Genomic DNA, 23,116 nt, shown 5'->3' with positions numbered 1-23,116 from the left:
TATATATATATATATATATATATATATATATATATATATATATCACCCTCTCTCTCTCTCCTTCTTCGTGCGACTGCACGTCTCGAGAATGTGGGCCTGTTTTTCCTTTGTGTCTCCATGTACCCAAATAGGGTTCTCGGATTTAAAATGATTTTAACCTTTTGAACCTTGAACTTTTGTCTTTCAATGTTGGTTATTCTGGCGCTTTTTCACTTGCTTATGGTTCGGTGCTAGCTCTCCTCTGTACACTCGTCAGCCTCGTCTGTCGGAGCGGGTCCTGATTTGGGGTCCGGGGAGAGAGAGAGCGCGAGAGAGAGAGCTCTGTGTGTGTGTGTGTGTGTGTGTGTGTGTGTGTTAAAGACGTGAGAAACATCCCGACTGATCTGTTTCCAGTAAAATGCACGGAAAGTGACATAAAGAAACAATAGACAGGGCCAAATTCAAGTAGGTTTCGTAGTCTCTTGTTTTATCTTGATTCACACTGTGGCAGAAAAACAAGAACATAGAAATTGGAGGACAGAAGGAGAAGAAGAGAGAGGGAGAGAGAGACTGGTGGGGGTGGGGAGGGGTCAAGCTTAACTATGTACTATAATAATAATAATATGTATTATAATATAAAAATCATTCTTCATTGTCTTTGGTTGTATGTGTGTGTGGGGAGGGGGAGTGGGGGTGGGGTGCGGGGTGGGGCAGGGGGGGACAGGGAGTGGCATGCATGCGTATGCGTGCATATGTGTGCGCGTGTGTGTAAACGTTCAGGCTAAACAAGGTGTAGCTCAGCACTATTTACCTTTACTCATGTCAACATCCCGAATGTACCTTCACAGAGGGTCATAAAGCACAACCGGTAGTCAGAGGACCATAAGGACTAATGACCAAATCGCGCTTTTCTGGTGCCACACTTAACAGCCCCGTACACACAGCCCTCCGTGTCCTCTACGAGCAGTCTTTACCTCTTCTTCTCGGAATGTCGTGTATGAAAAGGCCATCCTGCTCTCACACACATCATGAACTTGCTCCAAATCACTTTTGCCGGTCTTTGAAATTCACGAACTTTGTTCCTTTTTTTCTTTCTTTTTTTTTTTTTTAATTTTTAAATTTTTTTAATTTAAATTTACATGTACACATGAATTTTTCTATTTTACTGTTTCTTTTAGAGGAAGGTGACAGAATGATTCAGACACTTATCTGCCAAAGCAGTGTCCGTGAGGACATAATTATATAGGTGAAAAAAAAAATCGGCAAGACAGAAATAAGAAAGAATGAGACGACAGGTGAAAGAAAGAGAGAGAGAACGAACGAACGAACGAACGAACGATTTATTCAATATAGGCCCATTGCCCCATTTGAAGGGGTTAACAAAAGTAAAGAAAATTTTCTACCTTATATAATGTTATGAATATTGTTTACATACAAATAACATACGGACACAAAAGTATTGCGTGAAGAAGTAAATACTCAGATTCCAAGAGAAAAAAACAACAAAACGAACAAGCAACAAAAAGCAATCGTCTTTGCCTTACTCTCTGACATCGAACAATTCTGTTGCGTTCTAACGCCTCTTCAAAGCTTTGTATATATAGAGAGATACATTTATCATTATATTTTCATTTTTTGATGAAAAGAGCATTTGTAACGAAAACAGGTTCTGCTTATCGTGATAAATGTGTGGTATAAATTTTGTCCTTAAATCGTGAAGACAGTGGCAGCGTAATACAAAGTGGATTTCATCTTCAGTTTCTTCTTTACACAATGGACATATTTCATCTTTCTCGTAACTGTATCGGGAACTATCTACAGCAATTTCCGACATCCCCAATCTAAATTTTGTCAACACATACCTCACATGTCTATTCATATTCAATAAAATATATGGTTCGACGGTGGGGAGTGTCTTAAATTTTCCATATAAGCTAAACCTATCACTTGAATTCATGTGTTCTTCCCACTGTTGCCATCTAACATCAATGAGTCTTTGCCTGAATGTCCTAAGAAAAGTTTGCATGCATCTTACCCCCTGATATTCCAAAACATACAAGAACCCATTATTACATAGAACGTTTCGGACTTTTGTTACCCAGTTGGTTTAGAAAGAGAGAGAGAGAGAGAGAGAGAGAGAGAGAGAGAGAGAGAGAGAGGAGAGAGAGAGAGAGAGAGAAGAAAGATAGGGATAGAAAAGAGGATATATTCACTACAGAATTTACCGATGGTTGGGAGACGGGGATGCTATTCAGTTCTGAGAGAACCCCCGCCATTCCTGCGGGCGAGGGTGAGGTGCTAAAAAGAAGGAACCTAAACCAATACTGAGCTCAAGGAAGCTCACGTGTGTGTGTGTGTGTGTGTGTGTGTGTGTGTACCCGTTTTTGTAAAGCACTTAAAGCCCAATTTAGAGAATAGGCACTATATAAATTCACATAATTTTTTATTTTTTTTTATATTTTTTTTATACTAAACTGGTCGAAGGCCTTGAAGTTTGCACGAAGTATCTGCTGACAAATATAATCATCTTTACTCGTTGAAAATAAGAGTTGAAAAAAAAAAGTGTGCGCGCGCACAAACAAATACACACGTGCTCGTGCGAGCATGTTCATACAGTACAAAGCAAACGAGAGACAGAGACTATAGAGCCCCCGCATCCGTTTGTCCTTTGCGTACACACACACACACACACACACACACACGGGCGTGCGGCATTACAAAATTTGAGTTTTTGAGAATAATAGATCACATCCCCAATTGCAAAAAGTTAAAGCTGCTAAAGCAACTCGTCAGCATCAATCGTTAACAAAGTCGAACCGGAATGAGTGTAAACAAAAATTGTCACCGGCGGCAAATTTCGTTATGGTGACAATGTTTGGGAAAAAAGCCTACTAAAATCGTTGCCGGTGACAATTTTGGAAGGCGACTAATTGGGATATAACCAGGCGGACTTAGCGGCCTCGATCGTTATCTGGAAGACAAACACGACACACATGGAACCGCTCTCGTTCACTGGTAGCTAGCCAGTGCTAGCTGTGAAGAGCCTTGTTTCCCTCCTTATCACTGATCTGCTGTTTATAACGGGTAGTTTAAAATATCTCTGTTCGTGCGTATGTGTGTGCACGCACGTGTGTGGTATCTTACCACAATCCATTGATTCAATCTTTCCAGGTATCTCTAGACAATCTACACATGATAAAATAACCTTCATTTTAAACAATGTAAAGAGACGACTTCGAAAAACATTCATTCACCCCCATCCCATTACCCACACAATACTGCAAGACGTCTGATGATCGGGCCTGGCCAAGTCCCACGGACCAGCCCGGTGCAGGCCACTGGAGGCCCTGTCCTGCTAGCTGGGGACACCAAACGGACAGAAGGTAGGGTGCCCAGATAAATACCAAATCAATATTGACTATTGATCATACTGCCTTTCTGACTGATCGTCAATGTTGTCAATAAAATTGCTTCACTTTCTCGCGTCCACAGATACCACTCACTGGACTGAGCACAGATTTGAGAGAGAACGAACGAACGAACGAACGAAAGAAAGAAATTTTATGAGGGTTAATGAAATAAGCATGGTGTGCATTTACATCCGATCAATACTTTTCAGAGGAGAGGAAAAAAACACTACATGAATTAGAATCACTGGTATGGATGGTGGTGTCATCAGCAAGAGATCGAGAGAGAGGGGTGGGGTTGGGTAGGAGTGTAAAGGAGGGAAATGGAGAAGAGTGTAACGCCACACCAGCTGAAATAAACTGGTCATAACAACCAAACCAGGCCCACTGACTCAAGATTCAAGATTTAATTTCCTTTTACCAGTTTTGGGGTATGGAGGCTCACAAACAAACGAACAAAAATTAATACTGAAACCATCAACTGACTGTATTTACAACACTCATGTAGTGAATACAATGTAATTTTTTTCAAATTCACTGGAACATTCAATACAATCGTTTAGGAATAAGTTCTAACTACAGGGATGTGAGAGGCACTGGATCAAAAACCATGTGGATCGGATGAGAGCTTTGTCATGTAAATTTTTCAAGACTTGGTTGACACTGAATGACAATTTTGAGAACAGAGAAAACATAAGCTCCATCCAAAAACGAATCATTTGGACAGAAACTAAAACAGTGATATCTTCCTGTTTCGCCATAAACTAAGCAATTCAAAGTATTACGATTTAAACGAGCAAGTAAGGCAAGGCCTTCAAGACTCACATGTGATACACACTTAAAAAAAAAACAACTAATAAAAATATATATTAAAAAAATAAAAAAATTAGTTTGTTGAAATGTGTTCTCTATTCGTTATTATAATTATATACAGCTTCGCAAAAAAGAAGAACAAGAATAAAGTTTTCTATGCAGATTCGAACCACGGATGTTTAGGTCGAAAAAGATCAGTGGTTTTACACAGTGCGCTAACGCGGGTTCAACAATGAACGCGACATGAATCGACAGCGGCAATCGATTGAGTCGTAACGCAGTTTAAATCAAGTTATTTTGGTATATCTCGGGCATTTAAAATTTTTCTTTCAGGTCCGACGTCCCTATCGCCTCAAAAACACTGCAATATATGTCCGTTTTTATACATCGGCAGGGATCCGTGTTCGACAAGCTTTGTCTTTCTACTCACTGAGAAACTACGCTGGACACCGTCCATTCAATTTCTTTTTTCAGTTCATTCTAGTTAATTCAATACCCACTTTAAAACATTCATATGCAGTAAATACGTCGATGATTACTTAAGAAATTATTTCAATTCAGCGGTAAATCGCGTCATACTTTATTTAAGCCAAATTTGGTATTGGCAGATAAAGTATTTCCAGAGGAAAAGGCAATGTTAAAGTTTACCACGGACACACAGACACACACACACACACAAACAAAAAACAACCCGAACACCGGGTTATAACATAGACTCACTTTGTTTACACAAGTGAGTCAAAAAGTATACTTTAAAATTTTGAGATGAAATTTATCTCAGTGGGTCAAGGTTTCATATCCAAACAGTTTATCAAATAAATCTAATGTTAAGTGAATAGGTATATGTTAGTTTTTTCTTTGTTGTTCGTATTATGGCGAACATGGCTTTAGTGGTCTTGTCATATTCATAGTTCTTGCATTTTGCAATGCTTAAGTTTTTGATAAAATAGCTCCAAAGTATTAAAAACATAACAATTTCAAGAGCTTCTCCTCCATTAGATCTGGTACGAACAAATATCCCAATTTTTGTTTTTGTTTGGTTTACTGCAAGTTTTCATTAAAAAAAAACACACACAAAAAAACAACAACAAAACAACAACAACAAAAAAACAACCAACAAAGAAAACAATATTGAAAAAGCATGTCAACGACACTGTACTTATATTTGCCACATACAGTTATTAGATTCATTGAAGTTCTGGATAGCCCACACAACCCCGTGCCAGCAAATACTAATTAAATCGTAGTCTGATGGTTTGTAATGAGCCGGAAATATTTCTTTCATACAAATAAACTGTGTGTTTTGCATGCATACTTTTTTCAGTTTTAACACTACGACGTCTTTACTGAACAGACCAGGCCGGTGTAAGCACAACGTGCAGCGTAAACATTGTAAGCAATGAACCGAAAATCAATACAGTCACTATCACGCCATGTTTTATGTCGATAAAGGGGTAAGGACGCTGTCTCTGTTATCGTTGCGTGACAATAAACAATCTGATAGTCACAGAGCGAATTCCCTGCTGTGGCATTGCAGTCATCTAACCTCACGGACTGTGGACCCATTCAAACACAGGCACCCAGACACTGTATGGTGCACACGCAATCTGGCCACACCACACCACCACAATTCTACTCTACCTGGCTGGACCAGTGACGAGGCATTGTACGCTGCCGGTTAGCAACCAACACTCCCACTGCCAAGGTTCTGTTTCTAGTGTACCACATGATGCAGCGTCTGCATGCCTTCACTTCATGGCTAACACTGAAATAGTTCCAGTTGTAACTGGAGAGAGAGAGAGAGAATGTAAAAAAAAAACCAAACAAAAAAAAACAAACCCGTCTTCAGCTGTGAGATCCCCGGTCCTGTGCAGACCCTCAATGACAGGCATTAATCCGTAATAAATGGTAGCTGGTCTACATTCATTGCCAGTGTGGTGTTCACGGGGTACCTCAGAAAGTCTGTAGTGCTAGGGGGGGATTAACATGGAGAGCCTTTCACTTTTACCTACGAACAGCGAGGCACAGCGACAGCCACACCGGCACGTCTACTCTGTCATAACACTCGGGTCAGGAAAACCTGTTTTGAAAGCTTTTCTTTTACAGCTGGTTTCTGTTGCGGTCCAGAATGTCACTCCGGTACACGTATTCAAATCAATGTCCACTGTGGAACAGACTGACGCCATATGTATGCTTTGCGGTTGGGTCTGACAGGTCATTCTTTTTGCTCACGTGTATGTTTACACATAACGTGTCAATATAATAACTTTGTGTTTCTGGTTTTGTTTGTTTGTTTTTTTGTTGTGTGTGTGTGTGTGTGTGTGTGTGTGTGTGTGTGTGTGTGTGTGTGTGTTAAACTTTAATAAATCAATTTTCTCTGGAAGTCCTTAGTCTGTCGACATCAAATTGCGCTTAAAAACTGGAAACAAAAATTAGGTCTTTCCACACAATCTAATTACAATGACAACGCACTTCTGTAAAGGGTACACAAATATAAAGAAGCCAAAGTAATTGCAGTGAGGTTACTGTTCCATTTTTATTTTTTATTTTACTAAACATGAATTTTATTTGGTATAATGACACACTAATCAACAGCAGCTCTTTTGTGCGCATATGTGTATTTGCGTGAGTCTGTGTACACACACACACACACATACACACACACACGCGCGCGCGCACGCGTGCGCCCGCACTGCCGAACAAGAGAGAGAGAGAGTGTGTGCATGTATGCGTGTGTGTGCACTAACCCTGTGTTTCAGTTGTCTGCTTGTCCGCATGCGCGTGCGTTTTTGTGTGTGTGTGTGTGTGTGTGTGTGTGTGTGTGTGTGTGTGTGTGTGTGTGTGTGTGCGTGCGTGTGTGAATCCATGGTTAACTTTAGCAAATTCATTTTCTTTGAAATCGTATTAAACACATAGAAACAAATATTTCCACTAATACCAATGACAGGCTGTTGCTTTTTCGGACCAAACCGTATTTCCGGGTCGTGAATTGTTTATTTCGTTTAGTTTCCGGATCCACAAGATTTTACTGGGTCATTCCCGGTTTGTTGCCGGAATGTTTGCTTTGCGTTTTAAAAAGGTATTATATCCTATTTCTTCCCCGCAGTTAAAAGAAAAGAAACAGAAAATCATGACAGAACACGCAGGATGACACTAACCAGGAGTCCTTCTTTACGGCTGACCAGCTACAACCATAGACCACCAGAACAATTAACCATCGAACAATATGATCACCGCCAGATAAACTCCGATCGATAGAATGTACAAACGCTTCAGCCAATGTGACACTCAACCAGCAGAATAACGCGCAGAATATTGAACCCACACGCCATGTCTTTCAACACGACAGGATTCTGCCTAGCCCTGTCCAATGAACACTGTGTGCATGGATATCATGATGAGTTACAGTAATCCATCTCACAATCACGCTCAATGTTTCCTTTCTCCCTCCTTTTTTATGTTCTGCTTTCCAATTCAAGCAAACAGACAAACGGATACACACGCACTGAAGCAGACAGACACAGATACAGTTCTAACAATTCTTTACTGCCGGGTAAACAAAATCATGAAAATCACGAACCACAAAACTACAATGAACAGAAATTACGTTAATTTCGAATAAATGAGTGCAATAGATGGTGGGGGTGGACAAGCGAGCAAGAGAGAGAGAGAGAGAGAGAGAGAGAGAGAGAGATTACACACTCAGACACGAACTTGCTTGGCATTGGTACTTCCCTGCGTCGAAGTCAATGACTAATATACCACCCCCTTCGGATTAGTTTCCCCCCCTCTCTCTTTTAGAAACTAAAGCAGTTTAGTCTTCTTACAATTTGCATTGTCTTGTGAGTTTAACACCCCTTAAGCATTACAACCAAAAACAGAAAGAACAGTTTCGTACCTGGGGTGACATAAGCATGCAAAGTCTTTTTTGTACTCTACTTTGAGTTGATATATATGTATCTTGAAGAACTGGAACTGTCCAGGACCGTGCCTTGAACTTAATACTGGTAGAAGCCCTGTTTTCAGTCACAACAGAAGTACAACTTTACAGGGTCCCTTTACCACCGAGCAGTTTGGAATATGCGTTGTTAAAATCATTTTAAGGACACAAATGAAAACATGAATGCCGACCAAACAGAAACTCAGAAAATAATGTAAAAAAAAATTACATCACCCAACTCTATCAAACAATGTACCAAACAAAGCACCAATATGAAATAAGAATGTCAATCTGAAACTCATAATAAATGAGCCAAGAGATAGAGACATTTTTAGTGTCATAGCCTGCATAACGCTGAGGTGTTTTCCTTCATATCTTTCAAATTTTCTTCCTATGGTTTAGTTTATGTTGTGATGTCAGTCCCGGGAGGGCCAAAACAAGACAAGAAGTATTTATGAAACACACACACACACACACACACACACACACACACAGACGTTTTACACCGGCCTCGCACATGAGAGGAAACGTGGGATGGGAACGACATACCTCGGAATGCATATTTTTCCTCCATTTTGTCGTCCCATTTCAGTGACATCTAGTCAGGCATTCAGTGCCTTGACAGACAAGTCTTAATTCCTTTGTATGAAATATGAAGAGAGCAATAGTTTACAAAGAAACGATTGGTGGAGTAAAATGATCCAATCTACATGTGCATCCCCCTTCTGGTGTCACACTCAGACACGAACTTGCAATAAAAAATAAATAAAAATAAAAACCCAAATCTTCGAGATCAACATACAAATAAATGAAAATAATGAATAAGGGAACACAGCACACATTTAAAAACAGCAACAAACACACACACACACAACAAAATCCAATCGGATCATAACACGTATGATCCCATGGCATTTGTATTTAAGAACCATAAATCTTATGTTAAGATTGTGTGATTTCATGTACCAATTCCATCCATTCAAGATAACTTTATTGTCCCCATGATCGTGGGGGGTGCACGCACAAGTGCTCACATCGATCATAACACAAAAGAACAGCGGTGGATAATCTACCCGCAAACAAAGGAAAAAAGAAAAAAAGGTAAGTGGTTTGTGTCAAGCTTGAGCCAAACTTCCCCTCTTTCCGTCCTTTAATACACTAAGTGGTGGTCTGGGTGCTAGCCCACCGAATGAGACAACCGATCGAGGTCTGCGCAGCATGCACTTTGCACACGAAAAAGAACCCACAGCAAATACATGTAAACAAAACCACATCGATTGGTTAAAAAAAAGAAAAGGAAAACACATGCGCGCGCGCACGCTTTCCAACGTATGATACTACACTGACACACACAACATATTTATTCGGAGCAGCATGTGCACATATGCTATATACAAGCACGTGCATGATTCATTTCACTGAAATCAAATTTATGTATTAAGCACAAAAACATGTGAAATATCAGGATAAATCAATCCAACTCAAATTAATCTCCCGTTTGAATTCTCCATGACAGATTAAAAAAAAAAAAAAAAAAATTGAGGGTTTCATCTCCTGACCTAAAAACACTGGACAAAACACATTCCTTCTTTCCGAGATCAAAATTAATTTGTACTGACGTGGAGAATGATCTCTCCATGAATCACGGTGTCTGTTACCAAACAGTGGTGACACGGACAGGCCTCTGCCCTGTGTGCTGCGAACCTGTGCACTTGAAAGTGTCTTATTTCAGCACCCTAAATCACCCGTCTCCCCAGCCGTCACGGAGAGGACCTTAAAAACCTGGCACTGCCAGTTCATACCGTTAAAACTGCCCTGCCTGATCAGGTGTAGTCACGACACTCTATGTCCTCTGAGCCTTTCAGGTTTCTGAAGTCGCATTCAAATAGGCTTATGACGGGCGCAATAGCCGAATGGTTAAAGCGTTGGACTTTCAATCTGGGGGTCCAGGGTTCGAATCTTGATAACGGCGCCTGGTGTGTAAAGGGTGGAGATGTTTCCGATCTCCCAGGTCAATATAATGTGCAGACCTGAGAGTGCCTGAACCCCCTTCGTGTGTATACGCAAGCAAAAAAAATCAAATACGCACGTTAAAGATCCTGTAATCCATGTCAGTGTTCGGTGGGTTATGGAAACAAGAATATACCCAGCATGCACCCCCCCGAAAACAAACGGAGTATGGATGCCTAAGTGGCAGGGTAAAAATGGTCATACACGTAAAAGTCTATTCATGTACATACGAGTAAACGTGGGAGCTGCAGCTCACAAACGCAGAAGAAGAAAAAATAGCCTTATCTTTCATATCTTGGCTGCAGTTAAGAAAGTGGCAAACATTGAATCTTACTAGCTGTTCAAGCACATGTTTCAGGCAGCTGAAATGTTTTTTGTGTTTAGATCTGTCCAGCATTATCCAATTTGTTCTTGGGTAAAAGTAACATTGAAAACTCAACAATACTCACCATATTCTTTGTTAAAGCTATGAAAAAATATTTTTCAAATCCAGAAATATTCACATTGCTCTCCAATAAATATGTGCTGTTAAGTCTAGTATCAAAAGCAGAGAGAGATATTAATCATTTCCAAGAATCTTGAATTTTGATTTAGTGATTATCTAATTAGATGACTCAGGCCCAACGCTCGGCTTATATCACAAATTGACAAGCTCACAATTGGGCCACCAGCAAAATGAGAGCTGTATTATCAATGGTTTCTCCATTGCAATGGGAAGTCATTTACAGCTCAGTCTTAGTGATGGACTATGACTGAAATTTGGAGGCAATATTGCACTGGCTCTTAGAGCTGCAGCCTTGGGGGCTAGTTGGCCTTCAGTTGGGAACCATCCCAACGCTGACTGTCCTCTTAGCCAAAAGAGTGGGGATGTAATTTGGGCAAGACACTCTCCACTATAACCACATTCTAGCCAAACAAGGACAGCAGATGCCTCCTCAGCTGTTCTGATGGTCATAGTCGAACATGACTGACTATCATACATACATAATGACTGCTTGATTCCGTAACTTACACAAATGCATCATGCAACAAATCGATTGCGATTCGGATTTCCAGTTTTACAAACAGTAAATCCCTTTCCTCCTTTTGGATTCTAATGATCAAAACTGTTTATCCAGTCAAATAAAATGTACAGAAACTGAGAACTACATGGTGACAAAGTGGAGAATGCGCTCTCTTCTGGAAATTAGATAACATGTGTACATCTGCATGCAGTTGTACCCCGAACTCCCTGCATCTCCCCGTCTGTAACAAGTCCCTAAAATAGCGCATGCAGCGTGTATTTGGTGTTATAAAAAAAAATCTGGTAGCAATAACAAAGCTATTCCTGGTAAAACATTGTTGAATACCCGCTTTGACAATATACAAATTACTTTGCTAGGAACTAACAGTTTGTTGACTGCTTTTGCGTTCATCGGGCAACGACTTCCATGGCCACCCGTATAGATAGATCTACGAGTGGGCTTTGAGGAGCATTACCGTTTTTAACTTTGGGCAGCCATACTCCGTTTTCTGGGGTGTGTACGCTGGTAAATTCGTGTTTCCACAACCAACCTAAAACTGACATGGATTACATGATCTTTGACGTGCGTACTTTGTCTTCTGCGTGTGTACGCATTGCGAAGTAGTAGATCTACGCGTATGTTGAGATCAGATACCAACATGCAGACGCCGATATCGGAATCAAACCAAGGAATACTAAAAGCCCATCGCTCTAACAATTCGGTTACTTTGTTGACCCCTTAAAAAAAATCTCCCGAGCAAACGAGCACTTTCCTTTTTTTTTTCTCTCGTGTTAATCATAATGGGCACGCACGTCACGCATGTTCATAAACACACACGTACACAAATGACAGTCCCGTGTCAATCTAAATGGGGAGAGCGAGGCGGGGAAGTGGGGGTAGTCTTGTGGAGTGGGGTGGGGTAGAAATCAGGGTCAGTGTATGCAATCGGTGTTGCAAAAAGTTTTGCCTTTCAGATACGTAAAGAATGGGCCGTGTCAATTCCAGATCACATTAAATCCCTGACTACTGTGACACACTTACCTCGCTTATCGAGGGCAGCCTAGTCTACTGTTGCTTACTGTCCATTGCTGCCACTGGTATACACACTGATGCGCGCGCGTGTGTAGTGGTGGTGGTGGTGGTGTGTGTGTGTGTGTGTGTGTGTGTAATGTGTTGGTGCTGGTGATGGTGGTGGTGGTGGTGGTGGTGGTGTGTGTGTGTGTGTGTGTGTGTGAGGGAGAACGAGCGAATCTTTTTTAATGAGGGAAATGGAGTAAGCATGCATATTCTTTTTTTTTTTTTTTTTTTAAATTTTTTTACATCCAGCCCTTAGGGCAAAGAGAAATGAAATCAAAATGTTCACAAGGTAACAAAATGGTTATAGAAATACATACATGACATTCAAATACACCCAACTGCACAGTAAACATTTACAGGTATATAATCATACCTGCATTCATGACAATAATGTATATAAATATAGTAATGAGAGAGAGATTGAGCGAGCGAGCGAGAGAGAGAGAGAGAGAGAGAGAGCGCACGATAAGTGTGTGTGCTGTATTGTTCATAGAATAAAATGGACGTCAGTCAAGGATTTTTAAGGGAATCGGTGAGAGTCGCGCGCTCGTGTATATATATATATATGTGTGTGTGTGTGTGTGTGTGTGTGTGTGTGTGTGTGTGTGTGTGTGTGTTGTTTATTGTTCACTGACGTGTGCGTGTGTGTGTGTGTGTGTGTGCCAGTGCGTGAGTGAATCAGAATCAGAATCAATTTAAATTGCAAACGAAACCCTAAGACGCACAAGCATACGCAGTCACCTTAAACATTATCACACACACACACACACACACACACACTGAAGTCAATGTACAATAAACAACATATAAAAACACACAAATGCACAATACAGTACGTTTTTTCAACCCGACGTTCGACAGCCACAGAAGTACTGAAGTCCATAACAAACTAGTCCCAGGAGACACAAACACCTACCCATTTAAGGAAGCCACAAACCGACGACACAAATCCACCACCACCACACCGCCGTCACAGCACAGCACAAAGAGCCACTGCCTGTCCTCCACAAACTGTACTAGTATATATCAGGGAGACACGAGGCTGTCACCCCACCCCACCTTCGCCCCCCAACCACTCACGGCCGCCACACCCCTCCGCCCCACCAATACCAGCCATAGTGGCTGGAGCAGCGTTCGGGGTATCGGGGAGGAGGTGGGGGTACAGGCAAGTCAATAAAAGGTTTGAGGAGAAGTTAGGCCTTCCTGGCAGGACTGGGCTTGAACAAGTGGCGGGAATCCTAACTCGCCAACTGTGGGCCAGTTCGCTGAAATACAGAAGGGTGTGGGAGGCGGGAAGGTATGAGAAACAGCAAAACAAGACAAGATGATAAAATTTAAGAGCTGATATTCTGATGAATCAGTCAATCAACCAAAAACTTAATCATTGGTATTGATAATATATCTTTATCTCATGAATTCTCTGCTTTTCTACTTTGCAAACTTTAACATGTCTATACACATGCATCATTTATGTTACCTGTTCCAGACTGATCAGACCAGAAAAGTGGGCCATACATTTTCGTTCTGCGTCTGCTGGACTTCAGTTTCACACTATTCCACATGCACTTTAAAACTATGGGTTCAAGTGTCCCGCGCAGTCAGTCACCGTCCAAAGGTCCGGATTGAAGTGGATTCCACGAGACAAACATTTTCTTTCTTACGCGCGCACGAACACACACACACACACACACACACTGTTGGGAAGGAATACAGTCAGACTAACACAAAAGAATTAAATAGAGATAGTGGGGGAGAGGGAAGGGGTGCGGGGTGGGGTGGGGGGTCGTATTTAAAGTGTAAGCACGCAAAATATAGATGGATATTAATTTTTGCGCAAAACAAGGGTTCTGTTGCTTAAAAAGGTTTTGTAGAGGAAGCGGGCATACTTTCTCAGTAAAATTTTCTCATTACGTTTTTTTTTCTTTTCAAAATTCAAACCAGTTCAGGTGCAGAAGTGATTGTGCAGGTGAGCTCGTTTTGGTGCCCACTGTTGCAACCTGTTTAATTTACTTCCAGTTGGATATCTTTTCTCATCGAAAAGGTATGTTTTCAAATAATATTTCCTTTCTGGTTCTTGTCATGGTTAAAATTTTTTTAATCAGGCTATCTGATGAAGCCGAGACACCTCAGCGACAAAAGTAGTTTGGAGCCAAAAAAAATGACCCAAACTCATGAAACACCACCGGACACTCGCCAAACCACTGACTCCTAAAATTCGGTAGTCAAGAAATGAGACAAATAAGAGCTACTGGCAGAGGCTAGTACTCCTGTACTTGGCATCATTACTCCTGCTAACGTCATACGCTCCTGAACCAAACCCTGGCCCGAAGGTTGCTACAAATACAAGTCAGCAGACTAGCATTGTTGATGAAGATGAACAACCTGACCCATCCAATCTGCAACACTCATGGTTTTGTGGTACATGTGATGCGACTGTCAAGTGGGGAGATTGGGGTGTAGCCTGTGAGACCTGTGGACAGTGGTTCCACGCTCACTGTCAAAGCACTGACACACAGCTCTATCACCACTAGGAGACAGCAAGGAGGGTGTACTATGGCACTGCGCAATCTGTGGCAATCCAAACAGCCAAACTATTTTTGATTTGCATGGAATAGACTGGCCAGATTCAACAGCCCCTTCAAACTCAAACCTCCTGAACTCTCCAGACACGGAGCAACCATGTCTATCACCATCAGGACTGATTTTGGGCCACAACATGCTTCCACACCAACTAGGGCAAGTCAACAAAACAAATGCACCAGGAGACCACTGAGAGTGCTTACTATTAACTTTCAGTCCTTGCCTGGGAAAAAAAGCAGAGGTGATCAATTTGACTGACATTTTAATAGGAACTGAAACGTGGCTGGACTCAGATATCAGTGATGCAGAGATACTGCCTGACATGTTCTCAGTTTATCGGAAGGACAGGAGTAGAAGTGGAGGTGGAGTCCTCATTGCTGTACGATCAGACCTGGAAAGTTGCATCGTCCCAGAGTTATCTGCAGAGTGTGAGCTGATTTGGGTTTGGCTAAAACTTCAGGGAAGAAGATCTCTGTATATTTGCGCCTATTATAGGCCCGATAAACCGGATGAAGTCAGCCTGGAGCACTTTGGCACATCATTCGGCAAGGCTGCTGCCATCCACAGCGCACGCATTCTTGTAGGAGAGGACCTCAACTTCCCAGGATTGGACTGGAAGAATACGAAACTTAAGCCCGGATGCCCATACCCAAGCCTACATAGAAAGTTGCTAAATCTCCTCGGTGACTGTGGGATGGAACAACTGGTGGAAGTACCAACTCGAGATGCAAACACACTTGACCTTTTCATCACCGACTGTCCTGAACTCATACCGCGTATCGAAACGCTACCAGGACTGTCGGATCATGATGGAGTCTACTGTGAAGTCCAGATCCATGGACAACGAAAGAAACAAACCCCCAGACTTATCCCCCTATACAAGAAAGCAAACTGGGAAGGGTTGAAAGAGGAGATGACCAACCTCGCAACTGAGGTGGAAGAGGACAAAGCCACAACTTCTACAGAACAGCTGCGGACAAAATTAAAGACGGCGCTTCAGGATGCAACCCAGAAATTCATTCCCCACAAGACAGTCAGAAAAAGGGAGAGCAAGCCCTGGATCACACTAGATCTGCAAAGCCTAATCAAAAGGAGAGACAGAGTCTTCTGGAAGATGCGCAAACAGGGAACAGAGGTGCTCAAAGAAGAGGTGAAGAAGCTCAGAAGTCCAGAGGCAGCTGCGCAGAGCATACTGGGATTACCTGAACAAAATCTTCACTACAGACAGTGACTCAGGACCGGACCAAGCACCAGAGCCAAAGTACAAACGTTTCTGGTCGTTCATTAAACACTAGAAGTCATCAAACACAGGAGTGGCCCCAATGAAGGCTGGCGGACGTCTGACCCCAGACCCCTCGGCACAGGCTGAGATTCTGAACAGGCATTTCCAGTCAGTCTTCCGCAAAGGAAATGACTACTCGACAGAAGAATTCACCCAGAAATGCAACATGAAACCAGCAGACTTCCCTGAATTAGAGAACATCAAAATATCAATGGAGGGAGTAAAGAAGTTGTTGCTGGGGTTAAAGCCAGACAAAGCAAGTGGACCAGACAACATCAACCCACGTATACTTAAAGAGTTGGCATCAGAAATTGTCCCAATTGTAACAACAATATACCAGTCATCCCTTTCCACCAGTACAGTTCCATCTGACTGGAAGGGTGCAAATGTCACTCCAATTTTCAAGAAAGGAGAGCAATATGATCCGGCAAACTACCACCCAGTATCCCTAACTAGCATACCCTGTAAGATCATGGAGCACATTATCACCAGTGCAATAATGCAACATCTAGAACGACATGGGATACTACGAGAAGAACAGCATGGATTCCGGAAGAGAAAATCTTGTGAGACCCAGCTCCTGGAATTTACTGACGAGCTCCTGGAATGCACAGAGCAGGGAAAACAGACAAACGTCCTTATCATGGACTTTGCTAAGGCGTTTGACAAAGTCAACCACAGCCTTCTCCTGCATAAACTCCATCACTACAGAGTCCACAGACAGACCAAAGACTGGATCTCAGATTTCCTCAGAAACCGGAGGCAAGCAGTGGTAGTGAATGAAGCCAGCTCCAGTTACACAGACGTGCGTTCCAGAGTAGCCCAAGGATCAGTACTGGGACCATGCCTCTTCCTAGTGTATATTAACGACCTGCCTGAGAACTTATCATCGAAAGCAAGGCTGTTTGCAGACAACACTACAATTTACAAAGTAATAGCAGCACCCCAGGACCAAGCCCAGCTACAGTGAGACCTCAACAAACTCGCTGAGTGGGAGAAGAGATGGGACATGGTTTTCCATCCTGGCAAATGCAACACCTTGATCATGACAAAAAGCAGGAACCCAAAAGAACATCAATATACGCTCCACAGACAAACACTACAGAGGGTAGACTCCACTCAATATCTAGGAGTCACGATAAAGAAAGACCTGAGCTGGAGAAAGCACACTGACAACATCTGCTCCAAAGCAAACAAGACCTTAGGCTTTCTGAGGAGAAACCTGAAAGTTAGTTTCCAGACCATCAGGGAACTAGTATAAAAGGCATTTGTCCGCCTCATCCTGGAATATTCATCATCAGTCTGGGATCCCTACCAACAACAAGACATTGACCTACTCGAGGCAGTCCAGAGACGAGAAGCCAGATTTGTGCACCTCGAGCGTATCAGCAATACTACAAAACCTTGGATGGCCCTCCCTGCAACAACGCCGCCAAACAGCCAGACTGACCATGCTGTATAGAATCAAACATAATTATGTAAGCATGGATTTGCTGATAGAAAAACTGGTACCACCACCACCACGACAACAACGCACCCACACTGAGCAGCTGGAGCAAATCTTCTGCAAAACTAGATATAGGCAGGCTGGTTTCCTCCCACGTACCATCCAGAATTGGAACGCCCTGCCCCATAAGCTGTGGAGGCTAGCTCAGTCGACACCTTTGTGTCGATGGTCTCCAGGATATAAATACCAGAATAACACTTTTTTTTTTTTTTTTTTAAAGAAACCTATGTATCTTCCGCAGATCCCCTTTTATACAGTGATAGAATAGTCAGGTATTGACTGTGATCACTCAACGGAAGGAAGGAAGGAACACACACACACACACACACACACACATAATATACACTTGTCTTCGCTCAAGTCGACCTTGCTTAATCAAGTCCATCAACCCATCGGGTAAGTCGACACATTTCTTTGGCCCCGGCCAAGTCAGCCTTATTCATTTCTGTAAATTTTCCTCGCTTAACATGACCAGATGAAAGTGGTCAGGTTCCTCGTACGTTGACAAAATTTTTGTGCCCCAGTATAACTCGACAATGTCACGTTCTGGGCTGAAACCATGAATGTTGAGAAAAATTGCTGCGTCAAAGCCGATGTATGAGGGAAAAAGCGTATTAATATTCCCTTATCACTTTTAACTGGTATACATAAAACTCCGACAACTCAGTTGTGCCTTCCAAACACCAATCCACAACAATAAATACACACACACACACACAAGCGCGCGCACCATGCCTTTTTACTTGCAGCCTTTTTTCCAGCCACACATGTGTTATCGATGTAAGGTTTCAGTCACGGAAAAAGTTTTTACTCCAATCAGAAGCACCATTAAAGCTCAAGTACCATTATATATATTAACATTTCATACATTGAGAGAAAGAGAAAGAGACAGAGAGAGAGAGAGAATTTAACTTCTGTTTCCAGGAGGCATCAACTTAACACATGCATACTGATCCTTATTTATATTCGCTGCTTAAAATAAAGAAGAAAAGGGGAACAGATACCTGACCAACATACACTGTGGTCATCAATGGTTCCATCAATCTCTCGAGGCCATGAATGTAGTTGGCAAGATGTTTTGTTTAGTGTATTGTATCTGGGAAGGCCCAGAAAGGCTGCACCCCATTCTGAAGATCATGTGCATTGTTGGCCTTTCGTGTCAACCATCATTTGCAAACTGGATGGAATATGTACAAGGCACCCCGCAACAAGAACTGCATGCCAATACCCTGAACTGGTCTCCAACAGGCCGCAGAAAGACAACAGTCCAATATGAACTCTGTGAAAGCAAACAGCAGAGAGAGACTTCAGACTTACTGACAGACGACGGAGTGACGTCAGCAAACTAAGTTCAACTGAGAATGGAGCGCTATGACTGCCTCATTCGTCATACGTCCAATGATGCGAGAGCATCTAAACTTAAATAAAGTAAGTTGGTATAGATGATGTCAATATTCCTTTGATCAGAAATGGCTCTTGCTTTTTACCAGGTACAAGGCCATCACACCAGCGATCGCCTCAAAGAATGAATGATAGAGGGAGCAACTCTAAGTCTGACATGAAAATGAGAGAGACAGAGAAAGACATGGAGAAATACACGTACAAAGCTATTTTCAATATTACTGTGTATGCATGCGAGTAAGTGAAAGTCTCTGTGTGTATGTGTGTTACATATAGAAAATGATTGATTTAAGTTTTGTTAAAAAACAATAAACAAAAAAACAAAAAAAACAAAAACAAACCCCAAACACATAACAATATAACATATTTCTAATGAAAACCTAACAACTATAACAGTGAACCAACTGGACTATTTAACAAGGAGTTGAAAAAGTCAAACATTAGCAATGGACTGCTGAAGATCGTCAACACTGAAGATGATTTCAGTTCAGGGATGTGAGACTTTAACATATTGAAAGTTGGTATATGATGGGCTGTTATGTGAGCACCACAGATGCAAGAAACATTACTGACATATTTTGTCCTAAAACAATTCATTTTTCCATCTGCAGATGTGTGTGTGTGTGTGTGTGTGTGTGTGTGTGTGTGTGTGTGTGTGTGAGGAGGGGGCGGTATGGATATATATATATATATGTTTGAATGTATGCTTGATGCATGTATGCATGTGTGTGAACAGTTTGCTAGGTATATTTTTGAGTGTTTACAACTTTGATGAAATGTGTCATATATGTTTTGGAAAGCATCAAGAGCAGTTTTCTGGGTATAATGCTATGCAAGTACCCATTTTTATTATTACTGTTATCATAATTCTATTTAGTATATTATTATTAGTAGTATCATTACTATTATTATCAGTATTATTTAGCAAATCAAAATGGTAAACCATTTCCATTTATTTAAAACTGTCTCAGAGAGAGACAGAGAAGTAAATACTGCATGCCACAAGCAAAAAGCAAAACAAAAACAAAAAGAAAACAAACAACAGCAAAAACTGTACACAAGTGTAAGCACTATGTGCAGTTTAAAACTAAAATGTATGAACAAGGATCACTGAACTACTGTGACACAAATGCAAGATGTCAGGGGGTAACACAAAAAAAGAAAAAAAAAGGTAAGGAAAAGAAAATACAAAAAGAAAGAAAGAGAACATATAAAACATATATACCCAAAACCTAAATCGGAACTGTCATAACCTGCAGGCAAGTGAGGTCCACAAACTAAATAAATTAATACATGGTAACCAGTTGATAAATCTGATACTTAAATGTTTAACAGTCATGTACCAATACAACACAGACACAGGGGCAGTGATATGTATTAACTCTCTCCATACGAACGGCGAAAGAGACGACGTTAACAGCGTTTAACCATTATTACCATCATCAAAATATTGCAAGCGGAAGGCTCTTATACTGAAGACGTGAATGTTGACAAAGAATACCACAATTCTGACGACGGAAGCTAAAGGTTGGCTCAATCAGACACCCACTGGACATCCGAGGGGTCTGTGTAGAGGAGAAGAGAGGACTGGCCGTACTGAGTGAGTTAAATCTTTTTTTTTTTTTTAAAGTAACTGATCAATAGTCTTATGTTTAAAATGTTTGACTTTCCACACCTCGGATAAGTCAACTTTCTACCAGAAAATGTTGACTTATCTGAGATGTGGATAAGCTGACCACTGCATAAGTCACCATTGTGGGGGGTCCCCAGCTACGGAGTCAACATATATGTGTGTATAAATATCTATCTATTTATCAATATAGGTATTAACATGCAACCTAAGGGCAACAAAGCAGTTGTAATGCTCAAGAGAGAGAGAGAGAGGGAGGGGAGCATGATCATACATTGAACTGTGCATTAAATGTGAATGTGTCATTTAGTATCTTGAGACTGGGATCAGTCAGTTTAGACAAATATCTATAGCATTTAATGGTAAAATGGACAACCAACTGTAGAGCTGTGTTACTTGAAATTACTCCATGTTTTACAAAAGCTTTGTTGCACTCCGGCTGCATGTCGAAGAGAATGGTATCAACTGATTTCTGATAGCAGTGAGTTATGAAGTTGATATGATAAGAACTGATTAAATGACACACTTCCCCTTCCCTTCATGTCCATCACTGTTGTCGCCATGCCCTTCAAGAAGGCAAGAACAGTCATTTGCCCCCAACACTGGGACATGAGCAACTGAAAGTTTCAGAGTTCTGGAAAGATTTTTTGAGATGGGAGCATCTCATGTGTATAAGATGTTTACGCATGAGCCACATGTATCTTGTAGAAAATAGGACAATGGCATGGAAGGGGCTGATCAATCTGCAGGCCAAATGTCAATGAAACCCCCATTCTTATCCTATATAGTCCCTGTCCATATCTTATGTTGCCCTGAGGCTAATGACAGTACATCAAAGGGAATGACTGGCAGTTGTCCAGTATTGAGGTCAGAGAGACTCAAAGCTCAGCAGGTGGTCAAGCCTTGTGGCTGTGGGGCTGCTGGCTGTGGATTAACTGCAATATCAATATCACTGGGAAGCCTGGGTGGTGAACCACATACTAACAACTGTGTCTGTAGGGGGAACTAATACCTTGCCAGGGGTTGTGTGCACGGGGTGGAAGAAAAGTGGAAACAGTAGGAACTTTTTATGCTACTATGTTAAATCAAATATAAGCTCCAAATCTAGTTGGGGAGCAAACCATGCAAATTTCATTGTCTTGTCAATCAAATGCTTCAATGTGCCTTTTACTACATGCCAGCCTTCGATTTTTTGGAAAGACTAAATACAATTTAAAAAAAAACTGTTATATTTGATAATGAAAAATTAAAAAGAAACAGTGACTGCCTTCAGTCAACCCGAAAACGTGGCAATGAGCCAGTCACAATGCCTTGTTATGTGTCTTTTGTGGCAGCACTAACAACATCACATCCCAACTTAGTTGTTTTTTGACTTACTTGTGTAAACAAAGTGAGTCTATGTTTTAACCCGGTGTTCGGTTGTCTCTGTGTGTGTGTGTGTGTGTGTGTGTGTCCGTGTGTCTGTGGTAAACTTTAACATTGACATTTTCTCTGCAAATACTTTGTCAGTTGACACCAAATTTGGCATAAAAACAGGAAAAATTCAGTTCTTTCCAGTCATCGTGTTTAAAACAATATTGCACCTCTGGGATGGGCACAAAAAAATTTTAAAAAAGAAGCCTAATTATATGCAAACTGCATTTACTGTTATATTTATATTTTTTGTATTCTCTGAACTTGGCACTTTGACCTCTTATTCTGACACAACAACAAGAGGAGTCATTATTATCATTTTTTGTTCAAACAGGAACTTCTTTTGTTAAGCATGGAATTTTTATTTATTTTGCAAACATTTTGGTGCAGATAGTAAAAAAGGGAAAATACTCTGTAATTAATGCTAGGGGATTTAATTTATCACAAGTGAGTCTTGAAGGCCTTGCCTCTCTTGTTTCTTTTGCGTTATGTGTGTGTACATGTCTTAAAGTACATAATGTATGTACATAATGTATGCATGCATGTGTGAGAGGAAAAGCTGATCCCTCATAATATGCCTATGTTCTTCTCTATCTTCCCAGTTTTGTCTTTTAGGTTGTTTGTGTGCATGTTTGATGATAATATCCATAAACACAGGACTGATTGCATGGTGATAAGACTGCAGATTTTACTTACAAGGAACAAAACATATTCTCCAATTTTCCTTTGGTCTTTGGGGAAACATATTGGGAACTGCATTATACATATAGCTCCCTTCTATCTTTCAATATCCGAGAGCAATCTCAACACAATATTCATCATCAGAAAACCCTTCAGAAAAAGACACAATGTGTCTTTGTAAATGCAAAGACTGATAAACCAACTCAATTCAAAGTCTTTGTGCTGAAATTGTGTAATCTAATATGAAGTTAAGTCCTGTTTTGCATGCATACCAGCACACACCTGACAATTGTCTGAGTATTTGTATTTTTTTAAATTTGTTTTTTTCTTTTTTGTCACAACAGATTTCTCTGTGTGAAATTCAAGCCGCTCTCCCCAGGGAGAGCACACGT

General features: G+C 41.2%; 1 protein-coding gene across 7 annotated transcripts in view; it reads right to left on the bottom strand.

Moving 5' to 3' along the window:
- The window catches only part of LOC143282022 (uncharacterized), a 231,484-nt gene that overhangs the window by 188,068 nt on the left and 20,300 nt on the right, over positions 1–23,116 (bottom strand). The window contains exon 1 of one of the 7 annotated variants that reach the window (XM_076587447.1): positions 13,147–13,298. The exons of the other annotated variants lie outside the window; for them this stretch is intronic. The gene's annotated coding sequence lies outside the window, so the exon portion shown is untranslated. Of the gene's footprint in view, positions 1–13,146; positions 13,299–23,116 lie in introns of those variants that run through there. 7 annotated transcript variants of the gene reach the window in all.

The sequence above is a fragment of the Babylonia areolata genome, chromosome 5, assembly GCF_041734735.1.
Source record: "Babylonia areolata isolate BAREFJ2019XMU chromosome 5, ASM4173473v1, whole genome shotgun sequence".
Taxonomy (NCBI): Eukaryota; Metazoa; Mollusca; class Gastropoda; order Neogastropoda; family Buccinidae; genus Babylonia; species Babylonia areolata.
The sequence above is the reverse complement of the archived record's forward strand: the minus strand, read 5'-3'. Positions and strand labels throughout refer to the sequence as shown.